The 12,106-nt window shown below is 40.6% G+C and overlaps 1 protein-coding gene across 10 annotated transcripts in view; it reads left to right on the forward strand.

Moving 5' to 3' along the window:
• Positions 1 to 12,106, forward strand: part of LOC106070840 (plexin-A2-like) — a 198,503-nt gene that overhangs the window by 51,694 nt on the left and 134,703 nt on the right. The gene's annotated exons all lie outside the window — the stretch shown is intronic.

Consider the following 12,106-nt stretch of genomic DNA (forward strand, 5'->3'; position numbering starts at 1 on the left):
CCAGGCAGGGTAAAGTTACTTTCATGTTTTGTGTTCTGACTTTGGTCAAGTTCGCATGTCGTACACCCCCCCCCCTCAACAAATAAATTTAGTTTTGGATGGTTGCGTGCGTTTCTGCTCTGCCTCTTTCTGAAAATGAAAGTGTGCTAATCAGACCAGTGGACACAGTCCGGTTAATAACATTAAGAAAAACATGACGAGCTAGTCAATTTGCTTTTCTAATAAAACCAAGGAGTTTGATAGACCTAATAGATAGTGCGATGTTATTTCGTGTTTCTGTATGTCTCTACACTTGTGTGTTTGGCTCTTTCATCTTGAAATATTTGTAACATAAAATAAATCATTAGATGGTTTCAAATTCAAGAGAGACCAGATCGATGTAACCGATCAAAATGTCCTAGTGACTTTAAGGTTATTCTTGCTGAACAGAAGTGACGTTCTATTTATTTAAACAATTTAAAGTCAGACCAGGGAAGGAGTTAGTTCCACTTGCTTTGTCTAGTTTAGTGGCAGTCATGTGACAGTCGTGTGATCTTATTTAATAAAGTCGACGATCAATGTAAAACTACTCGCCCCCCCCCCCTGCCCCATCTCTCCGCGCCCTCTCCCCAATTCAAATTCTACTGAAATTGAAGCGTTTGTTCCCGACAGCTGCTCACGTCACTCAGTGTTACCTCTTGACGGAGTAACTTAACTGCTTACGCTGAACTTAAATCAACACTCTCTTCCACGAAGAGACTCGAGGGAATGGGAGATGTGTTCATTTACTGTTAAGTGTCTGAATACAACAACTGAGTCTAGTATTTATGTCTTAACATCTATCTATCTATCCCTCTGTTCATCCCTCTATCCTTTAGTGTGTCCATTCCTCTATCCTTTAGTGTGTCTATCCCTCAGTGTGTCTATTCGACTGCCAGTTTGCTCACATGTCCCTCCCTGTCTCCCCCTTTCCCTCTCAATATAAAAACGTATCTAAATAAACAGTTCTCACTATTAAATAATCCTGTTGAGTTTTAACCCTATTTTTAAGTACGTTATTTATTCTTTGAATAGCAACTTGTTAACATATAAGCTTTGGCTAATTGAAACCACCACTCAAACAAAAATTAGTATATTTTTTAACATCAACATTCATTTAGTTAGGATTAAAATCCATATCATTAGAATTCAACAATGCCAATCTATGTCCCAACGCTCTACGCATGTCTACCTGTATCTATTACCTTTGTAGCCAGGCGATGTCATAGTGTTTCGATTTCTCCACCTGTTCAACGTGTGCGTGTCTGGCACAGTACACAGTGACCCTGTCATTCCTAGTGTTTGCTCATTAACCCTTAAGATGCTTGTGGTAGTTGAGCCTCTAAACATGAACATTGTTATTTCATTTTGTATGTCTGTATTGTAAAACAGATCAGCACTTTAAGGGTTAATGAAAAATTAAAAGTCTCTTTGACTCCTACCCAATATCCTCTGGTTATGGACGTCCTTAGGTCCCATGGACTGCAAACAATGTAACAAGTGTAATACCATTCTGAATTATATTTTCTCTTTCGAAGCGGTTCTCAGTCCTTGATTAGTGCTCACCTGTTAACAGCTGTTGAATATGACACAATTAGCATGCTCTATAAAAGCGTAAATAAAATATAAATAAAACGACTACCATATATATATCTATCTCCTGATTATTCAAAGCTATGTGTACTATTGTAACGATACGAAACTTGCATGCAAAATTTCATTTGAGTTTTTCCCAGCAAAACGTGGGAAACTTTAATTTTTAACTTAAACAATTATTTTCTTGTCCACCCATAACTAATTTCTTTTAGGATTTATCTTTCCTCGCACCGTTTCTCACGGGACGAATCTCCACGTAAAACATTAACTAGCCTCTCTAGGGCTAACTTTTAATTTTGACCGCTGTGCAGGTGACTGCACACAATAGTCCCTTCACGCTGCGGCCTAATAACTTTTCACACATATTCCCCCCCCCCTCCCCCCGCAGGATACACATCGCTCTAAGAATAGCATTGCACTCGGGCTGGACAGATACATATTCGCTTAAGACTTTACTCCCACGGTAGGCAACGAATATTGACCATAAATCTGACCTGAAGCCTGACATCTCCGGTACATCGATACATGTGAGAAAATCAGCTAGATATCTTCCCCACCCGTCAAATGAAAAGTCCCAACTATACATAAAGAGAGACCAAAGCATTCCAAGTTAGGCCCGCTAGGACTCATACAGTCTCCTCTGTTAGGAAGTTTAGTTGTGAGGTTTCATTAGGGACAAACGGCCTGGTTGCTACCCCGATTGCTACCCCTGATTGCTACCCCCGATTGCTACCCCCGATTGCTACACACGATTGCTACAACTACCAGATCTCCATAGAAAGCGGTAACCGGAGCAGACCGCACCATATACCCCCCCCCCCCAATTATATACCTGTTAGCAAGAAGGCATTGCCTACTGTCCTTGGCCTTAACATTTTGTCCAGTGTCCACAGTGCCCTATACTGCCCAGTATCATCTGCCCAGTACCCGGCCCAAACTGTCCACTGCCCAATAGCTATTGCCTAATGCCGACAGATTAGAGCAACCTTCGCAGCAGAAGATAAACTGGTGTTGAGTTAGCACGGCTCTCTACGAGCTAGAGATCATAGCTGAGAGATCGTCCCACTACAACTTAGTCTGCAGCACCAACCATCTCTACTGATAAACAGGCAGCGGCCTCACCCTAGAGCCAGCTTGCCTACAGCATAGAGAATATCCCGAGCCGACGTCTTAAGACAGAGCCGGATGACTCATCCTTCTGAGTGCCAGTCCTACGACCGCCAGAAGACGACCCAAGGGCTAGCAGCTAAGAAAAATAAGTAGCAGACATAGGAACATTCTTCTCCTCCAATCACTCAATAATTAGCAATCCATGATGAACAGTTATTTTAGATATTAGCACCTTTACTTCATTTCTTAATTATAATTTTATTTGATCATTTTTCTTTTATAAACTTTCATTCATTAAATTATTTTTATTTATGAACTTATAATATTGGTCTGTTCTTACTGTTACTTGCGGTGTGCCTGTACAAAATCTTATATGTGAGCGGGATAAAGTTAATAAAATTTCCCCTCGACTCAAATAAACGCGCCAAATATTAACTAATTAGCATCTCGTCACAACTATATATAAACATCCAACAGTTTAATGAAATTAGCCCTACCCCCCTCTCTTCCCTCTTTTGCTCCCCCCTAACATCCTTTTTTTTTTTTTTTTGTTTGTTTTAAATCTTACAATTGTGAAAGCTCAAGACTTTCCGAGCATGTGATATGGTTGACGTGGACTAAACCTATCTAAGATCTAACATATCATTGCGAGTTGTGCCATCACACAGTCACATGTTTAAAACAGTAAAATAAAACCTGTTCTTTGTGTCATTTGAAGTTCATATGCAGTCGAATCCGGTGAATTGGACTAGTCGCTTATTCCGACCGACTCCAAAGTACCGAAACAAAGCCTATTATACAGTGGAATCCAGTTAATTGGACCAACCGGTTGTTTGGACCAAAAGGTTTTGAAGCCTCTACGTGATGGTCGGGTGGAAACGGTCGTTACAAGAGACGACTGGGCCAACCAGAAAGTGAATCCCCGTTGGATGCCTAATTCCAAATCCATTGCACTGGCGGGAACGAAAACCCAAATATGCCACTATCCATACGCCGTTCGTCAAAGGGCCGTTTTTTTTGTTTGTTTGTGTGTAGAATACCAACACGGCTTAATTGGTATGTGAAATATAGGGAGTTTCTCCGGAGTGCTCGGCTTTTGGTCTCATTTCTAACCCTAACGTTTTTGGATACGAGCCATCGGTAATAGGGATGTAAAAATATTACATGTGCTTGGATATTTCCCGGACAGAAGATTCTGTTCAGCCAGGCAGCAGACGGAGGCAAGCTTCTAGAGTTCCAAGATTCAATTCTTAGGGCAAATACAAAAGACCAAACCCATCTTGTCCCGATGTGGTCCGATTCAACTCTTTCGATTTTATAGTCACGTTTTATATTGTTTACACTGTTAGACACAACATGTGACTTGGCCAACCACGTGACATTTACTCAGTTAAGGGAAAAAAAAAAGAATAACAAAACGCCGCCTTTCCCTTCTGAAAAAACAAGTGTGTAGGTACTTCCACATGGCAGTCCAAGTAAAAGATCATTGCATAACATCATGTCGCGGGTTGACTCCACGCTGATCGACATATTGGCCCCGTGCCATGTCACTGGATTACCTGCTCCATTCCCTGGAACATCCAGCACGTCATACCTGCCCCGCCTAATTAGCTTTTGATCAGTCAAAACATAAATACACCCACAGTTGTATAGACCCATGCTATCCAAAGAGAAGGTTGCGCAGTAGCCCGGGGGAGGGTTGTATCTCCTTGGCAACCGAGAGGGAATTCCGCGACGACCAAAAGGGAATACCGAGACAGGAATGTCTTAGAGTGTCTCACAGAATGAGTATTATCTTCTGCTGAGGTTTGTACTCGCGGAGTGTAGTCCCCAGTCTGTAGTACCCTGCTCTCATCTATTACTGAACCTGAGCGTTCCTCGTTATTTTGTGCGTCTTGATTTCACGTGTCAAACATTCCATGAAAATGAACTTAAATAAAATTTACTTTTCCTTGAACGAGAGTATGCCATTTTTGTCTGTGTCATAAGATTTACTTGATATATTATCTTCATCTTCAAATTAATGCATCGTGTGTATATATCAGTATTTGAAGTTAACAGCTTAATGCTGAAACAGATGAGGAATATTAATGATATGTAACATCAAATAGCGGCACCATTAAAGCTTAATGCTGAAACAGATTGTCACAGTGTGGTGTAAGGGTTATTAATTAGTTTAATAGCTGTTATCAAAGCTCACCGATAGACTTGACAGAGACCAGACAAAGGTTAGGACAATGTTAGTTAGGTGTTTGTCTTGTAGAGAGACTGATATGTGGCTCGGGACAGACACAGACAATTAGTAATGTTAGTTTAGGTGTAGGCTAGATACTCAGCCTATATAGAGTAGAGTTTTGGGGCAGTCGGGACACAGCGCCATGTAGTGTTAGCAGGGGCGTGTGTCGTGTGCTAGGCGTTTTCTGGTGAACGACACATACAGACATTGGGAGCAAGTCGCCGAGGTTGGCTCGCGATCTTGGCTCCAAGAGGTGTGAGTTGTTTGCCAGAGACAACATGTAGGAACTAATTCTTAGGGACCAGGGTAAGAAGAAATGTTTTTTTTAGTTATATATCCAGCATTAGATGTTATTTGATTATGATTAAATAGAATGGCGCTTTAGCGAGTTGTTAGCGATATTTTGATTATTTGTCTATTTAGAGTGACAGTCTTAGTGACAGTCTGACGGTCAGAGACGGTAGATCTATATATGGTGTATCCTTGCCTGCTACGCAAGGGGATATCACTCTAGTATTGTGCGGACTGTGACGTTGGGTTTCAGGATCCGTGCAGAGACTAGAGAGAGAGAGAGAGACAAGAGAAATGGAGAGTTCATCGTGACCTACAGCCAAGTATCAATATCTATGTGATTATTAAATTTTAATTCTAGAATCACATGAGTATTATATGTAACTATAGTTGTTAATTAAATATTTATTTTTCATATGCAAATTTGTGTCCAGAGATCATGATTTATATCATTATTGAATATTGTGGTCTTTAATCCATAGTCATCTGTGATATGTGTGTTTTATCAGTTAAATTACATCAGTAAGAATCACCCTAGACGTATAGCCATCAAGAGCTGATATCAAGTTTCTTGACACAGATGAGGAATATTAATGATATGTAACATCAAATAGCGGCATCATTAAAGCTTTATTGCTGAAACAGATGAGGAATATTAATGATATGTAACATCAAATAGCGGCATCATTAAAGCTTTATTGCTGAAACAGATGAGGAATATTAATGATATGTAACATCAAATAGCGCATCATAGTACACATATGCTGGCTAGAGTCGAGCCAGATGTTGGTAGCTGGGTCGCTGCTAGATGTTGGAGCAATCTTTGTTTCCACATCTTCACCTTCTTCTCTCGATAACTATGTACCCTAGTGCTGCTGTTGTTTGTACAAATCAAATAAATACTATTGGGAAGAAGGTCATTGCTCCAACATTAATATACTGTCCCGTGCTGCTCTGTCCAGCATAGTCACCAGCTTTTTACAACTACGCATGCGATGACCTGGTCATATCCACCATATTGTTACGTATTTCTGAATCTTCTGGCTCAATGTACTAGTACGCACACAAATAAAAACACTGCAAATAACTTGACGACTAAACTTTCAGTTTCATATAACTTTAATGACTATTAACTCTAACAATTCGTCACTGTAACATGTAGCGTAGAAGACTGTACATTATCTGATAGTTTACAGTTAGCTATACTTCGTTGAATTTCATGTCTTCTCAACTTGCATCGAGTCATATTCCGCTCTACTCAGCTGTTCCGAGTCGTACTCAACTGTACAGAATCAGAGCTCTACACGTCTTACATCGACTGTAACGGCTCAAGTTCGCTGTTTAGACTTTTTAACGACTGTAGTCCACTCAAGTTAACTCCACTCTAGTTAACTTGCATCGAGTCGTACACATCTCTCTTCTTCTACTGTCTCGCACAGTAGACAACAGTAATGACGTACTAACGACTGACTTTTCACATTGACTCTTAGGTTTATATAGAGTCCCTAATCGCTTCTCTAATGTTGCACAAACACTGCTAGTATCTTCTGGAACATCACGTGAGGACACATCACACCCTGTCTTTGTTTATACACGTAGATTCCAGAGAACACTGGCTGCTGTGTCATCACGCCGTGGTCACACGTTGACCTCTACCTGTCACTGTTCATTCGTAACAATATTGGAGAATCAGCAAATCCCCGAAGGCATCTCTATGGCGAAAGTGCGACAGGCTTTAGGAAAACTGCTTTGCGAATACCACTGTAATGCACATGTAATGAGGTCACGTGGTCTGCAAGCGGCGGACAAAGATCTAGAGTAATCTAGACGTTGTTTTTTTTATGAAGATGTAGTCCTAGCGCGCGCTATGTGGAGGAAGTAGTGATACTAGGGCTAGCTATCAGCTATGTGGAGGAAGTAGTGATACTAGGGCTAGCTATCAGCTATGTGGAGGAAGTAGTGATACTAGGGCTAGCTATCAGCTATGTGGAGGAAGTAGTGATACTAGGGCTAGCTATCCATAGCAAGGCAGCAGTGATACTAGGGCTAGCTATCAGCTATGTGGAGGAAGTAGTGATATTAGGGCTAGCTATCAGCTATGTGGAGGAAGTAGTGATACTAGGGCTAGCTATCAGCTATGTGGAGGAAGTAGTGATACTAGGGCTAGCTATCCATAGCAAGGCAGCAGTGATACTAGGGCTAGCTATCCATAGCAAGGCAGCAGTGATACTAGGGCTAGCTATCCATAGCAAGGCAGCAGTGAAACTAGGGCTAGCTATCCATAGCAAGGCAGCACTGATCTCAGCCGACGGAGTAAATCGAATCGAGCGGAACATGTTGGAAAGAGTCTCCTGAAACACCCAAAACACCAATTCCCACCGAGCTTTGGCATGCATTTTTGTTGGTGCCTATATTCTGTTCTATTAGGCATGCTTCCATTCCAGTCGTTAGACATATATCTTTTTTTTGACTTGCGGTTTGTTGTATAATTATTCCATCTCACGTCTGTCTAAAAACAATAATAATGAGATGGCAATGAAATGATGGATTCTCATGGGGAGTTTTTATATTATGTTATTTTTGTATGTTCCTTTTTGAAATGCGGACCCAAGGGCGGATTCGTGGGGGGTCGCCTCTGATTTTGTGCTATCACACAAACTATTGTAATTGTGTTTACGTACTCAACGATTAGATGGCGCCATGTCATTGTGTAATATGATGACGTATACATCAGTCTAAGTAGTTAATGGTCAGCGATAGTATCACACAACACAAACTTGATATCCTGATTATGTATTTTGATCTTTGACTAAGCCAAATGCCTTTTAATGATGATTTTATTTCTGCTCACGCTCAAAGGTGTCAGTTACACATAGAATCTAGACAGTTATCGCCTGCAAGATCTGCTGTTTGGAAACTTGTTTTTTTTTATTTAATGGATAGCTCTCTCATTTGTTTGGACTCTTTGTAAAGTTTTAGACATTCAAGGGAAACAAGTCCTATTTCAACAGTTATTTATTGAAACAAAATAATTAACAGCTAACGGCGAGGACGATGGTTGTGTCTTTTAAGTCTATTTATAGTTTCTGAAGGCGAGGTAGACATGAAGTGGCTTATTGAGTCTGGGAAACGTTTCTTTCCTATATAAACGCATTAAATAATATACCTTTGAGTACTTACCTAAAATAAAACGAATTACAAAGGATATATGTAACTACAGTTTTGAATTACTTTTATTTGTACAATGTCACCTTTACTTCATTACTACCTTTCAAGAACCTTGACTCCTGAACAGTATTATATAATATCTACTACTATGAATTTATAATTGATGAACTGCAGCGGTTATATTACATTGAACCGTGTAAATGGTCATGGACTATACACAACTTTATAATAACCCTGACAGTTCAACGTGGATGCGCTTGCCTGTTTGTCTTGTGTGTTATTGAAAGGGAAAGTATAATCTGAATTTTTAAAAAAGCCGGTGTATAAAACATTTGCCACAAGGTTACTGTAAGAGAGCAGCTATTATTATCATTTTTGTAAATATTTATTTTGATCCTAAACTGAACATGTTGTTTGGCAGAAGGATGCTGAGCAGCTTCAGGAATGAAGGCAAAACATCAATAAATAATACCTTTGTCTAGACCTTCACCTCAAGTTTCCTACTTCCAGAATAAATAATACCTTTGTCTAGACCTTCACCTCAAGTTTCTTACTTCCAGAATAAATAATACCTTTGTCTAGACCCTCACCTCAAGCTTCTTACTTCCAGAATAAATAATACCTTTGTCTAGACCCTCTCCTCAAGCTTTCTATTTCATAATAAATAATACCTTTCTCTAGCCCCTTGCCTCAAGCTTTCTTATCCATAATAAATAATACCTTTTGTCTAGACCCTCACCTCAAGCTTCCTACTTCCAGAATAAATAATACCTTTGTCTAGACCCTCACCTCAAGCTTTCTACTTAAAAATAAATAATACCTTTGTCTAGACTCTCACCTCAAGCTTCCTACTTTAATATAAATAATACCTTTGATTTGACTCTTACCTCACCCCTCAAGCTTCCTTCTGGCAGAAAACCTCCCCCCTCCCCCAGTCAGCACCCTAATTACTGCAGTACTTAAACTCCATTGGGATCTACTTATCAAATACTGGATGGCTTCAATGATGAAGTTCTGGCCGAACATTGACATTTGAACCATTAAAAAGAAATAAAATATTTGCTAGAAACTAGTACTAATACAAAATAATTGCATAGAACATCAAATAATGAAGATAGAAAAAACAAACGCCCAGATAATAGTGTACAAAAATTATTTTTTTTTAAATTTAAAAGCTTTAATCTTAAAATCTGGCCTACTTGTGTTCAAATCAAAGCAGAGGCCTTTTTTCTGTCCCCAATTTGTCTGTTGTGTTTCTGTTGTCCAATCTCCTGTCTCTCCTCCCGAGGTAAACACAACAGTTCTTTGTCCTGGGCCTCACTCTCCCTTTCAAGGTTTCTTCTTGCACCACCGGGGCATATTGTATTCTTTCACTGGCTGCTGAGTAGGGCTTCTTAGTCGGCTTCTATTTTGGGGTTGGTCTATTCTTGTTTGCTGACAGGATTTGCTGGCCATTGTCCAGAGGCATGGCGTTAAGTGTCAACAACACTTTTTCGTTATCTAGTTCGGGACAGGTCATCTCCAAGTCTGAATCTCTTGATTTAAAAAAAAACAACAAAAAACTTGTGTGCACTCGATGCAAAAATTGAAGGATCAAGGTTTGTAGAGCCTTTAATGAACCAAATATCAATAGGGCTTCGTTATTATACCATGACTATACCAGTACTGTAGTATTTATATTTCATTTACACACACACACACACAAGAAGAGAAAACTATATAATGTTTAAAAGAAATGGTTTAGGGTTTTCATTGTTTAGGGGCTTACTTCCAGATCTAATAGGTATCGGACACGTGCTTGGAAATGTCAAGGCGTAGAGTCGTTGTGCTGGCTTCACAATACTCGTTTGTCTTTACATTGTATCTCGTGTGTCTTGAACCAGAGGGTTACATTGTATCTCCTGTGTCTTGAACCAGAGGGTTACATTGTATCTCCTGTGCATTGAACCAGAGGGTTACATTGTATCTCGTGTCCCTTGAACGGGTTACATTGTATCTCCTGTGCATTGAACCAGAGGGTTACATTGTATCTCGTTGTGTCTTGAACCAGAGGGTTACATTGTATCTCCTGTGCATTGAACCAGAGGGTTACATTGTATCTCCTGTGCATTGAACCAGAGGGTTACATTGTATCTCGTTGTGTCTTGAACCAGAGGGTTACATTGTATCTCCTGTGCATTGAATCAGAGGGTTACATTGTATCTCCTGTGCCTTGAACCAGAGGGTTACATGTATCTCCTGTGCCTTGAATCAGAGGGTTACATTGTATCTCCTGTGCCTTGAACCAGAGGGTTACATTGTATCTCCTGTGCCTTGAACCAGAGGGTTACATTGTATCTCCTGTGTCTTGAACCAGAGGGTTACATTGTATCTCCTGTGCCTTGAACCAGAGGGTTACATTGTATCTCCTGTGCCTTGAACCAGAGGGTTACATTGTATCTCCTGTGCCTTGAACCAGAGGGTTACATTGTATCTCCTGTGCCTTGAACCAGAGGGTTACATTGTATCTCCTGTGTCTTGAACCAGAGGGTTACATTGTATCTCCTGTGCCTTGAAGCAGAGGCTTACATTGTATCTCGTGTGTCTTGAATCAGAGGGTTACATTGCCGCTGGCTCTCAAGGACCAAAGCGCTTTGAAATTCTTGCATTGTAAAATGATCTCACCTTCCACCTGTGATATCGTTTAAACATTTAACACTGAATTAAAAACAAACAAAATACTGGCTTCATTACAAGTAGATCCTCCTCCAAGAGGATGTTACACTAAGATCCCTTTATAGGGAAAATTACAGATAAATTGCCGAGGGCCTACTAACACATATATCCACTAGCAATGGGGATTACACGTAGGTCCACTCACTAGCAATGGGTATTACACGTAGGTCCACTCACTAGCAATGGGGATTACACGTAGGTCCACTCACTAGCAATGGGTATTACACGTAGGTCCACTCACTAGCAATGGGGATTACACGTAGGTCCATTCACTAGCAGTGGGGATTACACGTAGGTCCACTCACTAGCAATGGGTATTACACGTAGGTCCACTCACTAGCAATGGGGATTACACGTAGGTCCACTCACTAGCAGTGGGGATTACACGTAGGTCCACTCACTAGCAGTGGGGATTACACGTAGGTCCACTCACTAGCAGTGGGGATTACAGGTAGGTCCACTCACTAGCAGTGGGGATTACACGTAGGTCCACTCACTAGCAGTGGGGATAACCCATAGGTCCACTAGCAGGGGAGACTACACAAGTGTAATGGAGAGTCCACAAACATAGGCACCAACTATCAAGGCAGTTTAATCTTTTGGTGTTGTCCACATCTCCACTCTAAACACGTCTGCTTGGACAGTCACACTTGAAACACATAAGTCATAAGGTATCTGGTTCCTGTCCATTTGGTACCCTCTCAGAGTTTTATTACTATACTATTACCCTGGGAAGCGTGGTCGAGAGGCTAAATGCGCTTGGCTACCTATGAAAAGGGCTCGAGGTTCGACACCCGACTCGGACAGAGTTGTGTTTACTGAGCCTAAAGGCAGCTCGGAAAAACCTTATCCTAGATACCCCTTCCCCCCACTAGTCCACAACTGAGATTGGACCAAAGCGCTCTGAGCATGCTATAAACATGAAAGTAGCGCTATATAAAAGCCATAATTTTTAATTACTTTCTAAATTTA

This window comes from Biomphalaria glabrata, chromosome 4 (genome assembly GCF_947242115.1).
Source record: "Biomphalaria glabrata chromosome 4, xgBioGlab47.1, whole genome shotgun sequence".
NCBI lineage: Eukaryota > Metazoa > Mollusca > Gastropoda > Planorbidae > Biomphalaria > Biomphalaria glabrata.